A 5936-nucleotide genomic window follows, 5' to 3' on the forward strand; every position below is an offset into this window, starting at 1 on the left:
GTGAAAATGGCCACCTGGACTTGTTTGTTCGCTTCCTTCATGGTCTCTCTCTGGAGTCCAATCAGAGGATCTTGGGTGGACTGTTGGATCAGACGGAGAGCCATCCAGAAACCATCCAGAAGGTCCTCAACAACCTGAAGGAGGAGAACAGTGATGGAATCTCCCCAGACAGAAGCATCAACATCTTCCACTGTCTGATGGAGATGAAGGATCAGTCAGTCCATCAGGAGATCCAAGAGTTCCTGAAGTCAGAGAAGAAATCAGAGAGGGAACTGTCAGTGATCCACTGTTCAGCTCTGGCCTACCTGCTGCAGATGTCAGAGGAGGTTCTGGATGAGCTGAACCTGCTGCAGTACAACACCTCAGCGGACGGACGACGTCGCCTGATTCCAGCTGTGAGGAACTGCAGGAAGGTCGAGTAAGTAAAGATTTTTGGGGCCGGACATCAGCGTTTAAATCAAGCGAGTGGATCATGTCAGGTAGCAATACCCCCTCCAGTGGTCATTCCTTCAATTCTTTATCTCCATTGCAGCGTCCATAAATTAAAAACAACAACAATTCATCCAGAAATGTTCAACACTGGCTGGATATAAGTTCAAAGGTCAATCCAGACAAACCAACATAAGGCAGGAATAATAGGAGCCACAAGTTAACTGACTATCATGAAATTACTGTCATGTCATTAAATCACTCTTGTTTGTTTGTATACATCGTATTCTAACGACAGAAAAACACATTTTAACTAATGACACGTGACTATTTTGCTTCATTTGTTCAACGTAAAAACAGCCGGCCTCGTTGGTTTAAATGGGTGTTTTAGGTCTTTGTGGCGGTTCCGTTTGGAGCCTTTATGTGACCCACAAAGTTGTTGGACCCTTTCCACACCCGTTAGGTGGCAACTTCATCACTAGCAACAAAAGGTGCAGTGAAAATGATTTGAAGGGAAACAGGCAGATAGAACAGAAGCTGAGGGCAATCGATGCAACCAGAGACTCTGATGTCATCGATCGGATCGCTGAATTAAGACTTGACGCACCATCGTACAAATTGGATGAAATGCAAAATATCCAAAGAGCCGATAGACAGATAAAAAGATGCACGTTTCTTTAAACCATTTGCTACAATCATTTTAAGTAATTATCATTTTGAGTAATTATGAGCTGTTCTAAAATAAGACAAATGTTGATAATAATTCAGTTGCATTTCAGATCTGATGGTCGTTCAAACTGTTGCTCTACGGTGTTGAATTTAGCTTTTCCAGGAAATGAGCTACATTTGTGTTGAGGTAGATTCTCAGATACGTTGATGAGAAATCCCAAAGTTTGACTCACTATTTTTGTTTCATACACAACAGACTGTATGATGATGTTCTTTCAACGAGTCATTGGGAAGTTGTGGCCTCAGCAATGACGTCAAACCCTTCTCATCTACGGGAGCTGAGCTTAAGCAAGAACCAAAGCCTGACAGATGCCGGAGTAAAGTTACTGTCTTCTGGAATGATGCATCCAAACTGCAGACTGGAGACGCTCAGGTCAGGAGGCCTCTGTTGGTCTTTTCTAAATTTCTTTACATTTTCTGCTTTTCTCTTCATTTTCATATTTAGAAATGTGTTTTTATTTGCCCCATTTATTCCTTTTCCAGACTGAGTGACTGCAGGTTATCAGAGATCAGCTGTGACTCTCTGGCCTCGGCGCTGAGGTCCAATCCCTCCCATCTGAGAGAACTGGACCTGAGTCAGAACCAGCTGAAGGATCCAGGAGTGAAGCTGCTCTGTGGTTTTCTCCAGGATCCTCTCTGTGAGCTGGAGACTCTCAGGTCAGTCAGAGATGATCCAGTACTTTCCCAGGTGTAACTAGTTAGACAATAACTGTTTCCATGTTTGATCTTTGTTATAAACGTAGTGTTACAGTTCTCAGAAAAAAGACCACACAGGACAGATTTGCAGGATTAAATTGGTTGTGGAAATCTGTCCCATGTGAGGATGGTCATCAATGACTAGAAAGGAAGTATCAGTTGTAGATTTGTCTTGTTTTATTTTAGGCTGGCCACAAAACCGCCCAAACATTCAGACCAATCAAAAATGGTTCTTCCTGTCTTTTAAAGATCAGAAGGAAAACTAGAAAACCCCAAAAGAAAGCTGCTGCAGTGTGCCATGCCCCTTCTCTACTGAGAAAAGCCATCCCAAAAAAGAGAAAAGCCCAAGTGTGAAGTGAGCCCCCTGTTAAACCTTGGTACCGAAAGCCTGCAGTCATTCTCATCTTAGGTGGCTTCATTCCAGCCAGAAGCCCAAACCTGCCTCCCTCTTAAAGGGGCAGCAGGTCAGTCCAACCACAGAAACCTTCATGAAGATCTGAAGCTTTCAGCATCCACAATTGTTGCACCTCACTTCCATTGGAGTCCAAATCAGAAGTCAACAAGTTGATTCTACACCGATTCTACACAATGCAACCGTTTTAAAAAGGTTTCCATCCATAAGTTTTCACACATTTTTAGATAAATCTGTTTGTTCATCGCCTCCTTCTGTTGTAATGGTCATTAAAGAAAATGACCTTATTGGAGTTTTTCTCCTCACAAATATGACTTTCTATGAACGATGCAATAAATGCAGCTGCAATCTAAGACAATATGGAAGTATGTGTATATAATAGTAGTGGAAGTAGCTCATAAAATAATACATTTGCTCTTCTCATCGAATCTCTCTATGTTATTAAAGAAAAACCTGCTCTTAGTCAACAACATCTAAGACATCAACCAAAAATCCTAATTTTCTATAATATAATATAAAACAGTAGAGAAGAGTCTTTCTGCAGAGACACTGGTGGCAGGAATGCAGAAGTATCACCTGCTCAACTTGGAAGGTGGAGCAGAAACCACCAGCTGAGAAGGTCCTCAGCGAGAGGAAGTGGTGGAGAACCATGAAACTTGCTAAGCTCCACCTCAGCTCCAGAGACGGGCTGAGCTGGAGCTGTGGCACCAGGTATCGCCCAGAAGAGCCTCCAACAAACAAGCTCTTCTCTTGGGAGGAGAGGGCTTTGAATCTCAGCTCAGTGTGCTTGTCTCTAGTAGGTGGCAGCTGCACCTTTTCCTGAGGTCCTTGTTGATGCCCTGAGGGGAATTGATTCTCCTGCAATGTTTTCTGGCAGCATTGAGCTTGCAGTGGGGCAATCAAACACACTGTGGGGGGGCTCTCTTTCCTTCTCATCTGGAGAACAAGTGACACCAGCTGCCAATCATTGTTGGAGAAATGTGCAGTCAGGGGAACGATGCGTCCAGACTATAGCCACCCTTCCAGCATCCAGCAGTGTCTAAAACCTTTGATTTGGTTTCACCAGAGAGTGTAGGGATTGCAGGGTCGCTGCAGCATCGCCCACAAGCTGTCAGGAGTGGGTCGCTTTGTCCCAACTCCTGACAAGAGTTGAGTGCTATTGAGAAATGTGGTCTCACAAACTTGGAAGGTATTTTGACCCACACACACTTTACATACGATGTAGATCTTGTCCAACCGCCCTGAAAGAACCCAAAATAGGAACATACGGCAGATAAGCCGGTGCAGGACCAGAGGTTTGTTGCTTGGAAGCTGTGTTTTGCTCTGGTACATGTTGATTTTTATTTGTCTTCTCTCAAAATAATTGTTATTTTAGACTAAGTAGCTGCAGTTTATCAGAGACCAGCTGTGATTCTGTGGCCTCAGCTCTGAAGTCCAACCGCTCCCATCTGAGGGTTCTGGACCTGAGTTGGAACCAGCTGCAGGATTCAGGAGTGAAGCGGCTCTGTTCTGGACTGGAGAGTCCAAACTGTAAACTGGAGAGGCTCAGGTCAGTCTTCATTTTTCTACCTATATACCAGCTGCTAAGATGGTGAAGTGAGGCTGTTCTCAACACTGCTGTGATGCACCACATTAAAAAAATTCCTTGGAATATCATGAATTCAGGTCTGACCCAACTAAGAACTAACGTAGGTTTAGTACTGACGCAGATAACATGCAGACCTGCACCGTATAACCTCATCCTGCATTTTTCAGATTAGAGCTCTGCAGCTTATCAGAGATCAGCTGTGACTCTCTGGCCTCGGCGCTGAGGTCCAATCCCTCCCATCTCAGAGAACTGGACCTGAGTGAGAACCAGCTGAAGGATTCAGGAGTGAAGCTGCTCTGTGGTTTTCTCCAGGATCCAAACTGCCGACTGGAAACTCTGAGGTAAACACCATTCTCAAAAATGTCCATTATTCCATCCGAGGGTCCTCACACTGTCTGAGTGTGTGTGTTGTGCCCAGTTCCTTCAGGAGGGAGGGCCACACGGGGACCACTTATTCATGATAAACTGATTTAAGGACAATGAAAAAGCCCACAGATGGTAACCAAAATTAGACAAAACTAGGTGAGGGTGCCTGGTAGACACCAGCCAACGAGGAGGGAGATGGTGAGGGAGACAGGAAGTCATCTAAGACAGGTTGTGCCTTTAAAGATGAGCCACAGGTGAGATGGATCTCCATGATGAGATGGGAGGGAAAGAGGTGGGAGAACCTGGGAAGAGTGAGGGCCAGAACAATATAGATTCTCCTCTGGAACAGTGCAAACCTGAGAGGTTGGAATTGTGGTAATTACATATTACTATCATTTTTTAACCTGTAACTAAATTAAATATTTACAGATCATGCCTTTGATTAACCTTTCAGATGAATACTGGTTTCACTTATAACCTTATAAAAGTTTCCCTTCTGTATTTAGATTAAGGAGCTGCAGTTTATCAGAGATCAGCTGTGGCTCTCTGGCCTCGGCGCTGAGGTCCAATCCCTCCCATCTCAGAGAACTGGACCTGAGTCAGAACCAGCTGCAGGATTCAGGAGTGAAGCTGCTGTCTGATCTCGTAGAGAATCCACACTATGGGCTGGAGACATTGAGACATGGCTGGTAGTAGCCAGTCAACTCCCGCTCATCTGCTGCATCACCATTCTTTCAAAGGGAAAAAAAAGGGAAACGTGGGTTTGTCCCAGGCTTCAGCTTCCTTAAGGCTTAATCCCATTAATAATTCCTAAACTTCCAGGGGTTTTGAGCGCTAGCGGCTGGACGGATGCTTCTATTTTGTCTTGGCTGGAATAAAAGGGCGACTCTTCCCGAACCTTATCTGTTCCTGCCTTTTATGATTACCGTACTCTTCCAGCACAGAGGAAGCCCTGGCAAGGACTGAAGACGCCTTATCGGACCGTCCTCTCGGCCTCCGTGAAGCTTTCCCTCCCGTTCCGAGGCAGCTCTCTCTGTGAGCCGGCATCTCTGGACCCTCGATGATAATCGTCGGAAACCTTCACACCTCTTCCGGCTCCGCCACCGACAGCCGGAGCTTTTCCGGAGACAGTTTTTCCCCTTTCTGACCTCGACGTGACCCCGATTTCCTGACGAGCTCAAGTTCTTGTGACTTTAATTGTAACTTAATAAGCTAGCAAAGCTCCAGCTCCAGGAAAACAGCTAATTAGCTTTCATGTATTTTATGATGTTGGTTTTTTTTGTTTTTTTTCTTCTTTGATTTTTCTTCTTCAAGATGAGAAAGAGAACGACGTCAACATGAAAGGAATGATAAATGAACGGGTTTAATCCATAAGTTTACACTTAATAGCCTAAGACAGACACTCGCTCCAGCCGATCAGAACGCGCTTGCTCGCCGCTTTGATGCTCTTTAATGATTTCAGGGATGATTCCATCACAAAGTAGAAGCTGAAGAAAGTCGAAAAGAGTTAAATGCGCACGTAGATTCGGCACAGACGGCAGCTTTCACTCTGAATATGATTCCTTTTGTCATTTTGATGCACAGATTTTGGGCAAAGGTCAGATCTGAGCAGACAAAAACCTTTTAGCATTAGCGTAGCTCCGGCTCCAGACGTCAGCCGCTCCTTTGTTCAAAGGAAATGTCACAAAAGTTACGTCAAAAATATCTATTTTCATC

At 44.6% G+C, this 5936-nt stretch overlaps 1 long non-coding RNA gene across 1 annotated transcript; it reads left to right on the forward strand.

Moving 5' to 3' along the window:
- The first annotated feature begins 4134 nt into the window (after window positions 1-4134).
- LOC115252710 (uncharacterized) lies at window positions 4135-5936 on the forward strand. The gene is made up of 2 exons (XR_003891031.1): window positions 4135-4195; window positions 5160-5936. It is a non-coding gene; the product is annotated as an uncharacterized lncRNA (long non-coding RNA).

Source organism: Takifugu rubripes, chromosome 15 (assembly GCF_901000725.2).
Source record: "Takifugu rubripes chromosome 15, fTakRub1.2, whole genome shotgun sequence".
Classification (NCBI taxonomy): Eukaryota; Metazoa; Chordata; class Actinopteri; order Tetraodontiformes; family Tetraodontidae; genus Takifugu; species Takifugu rubripes.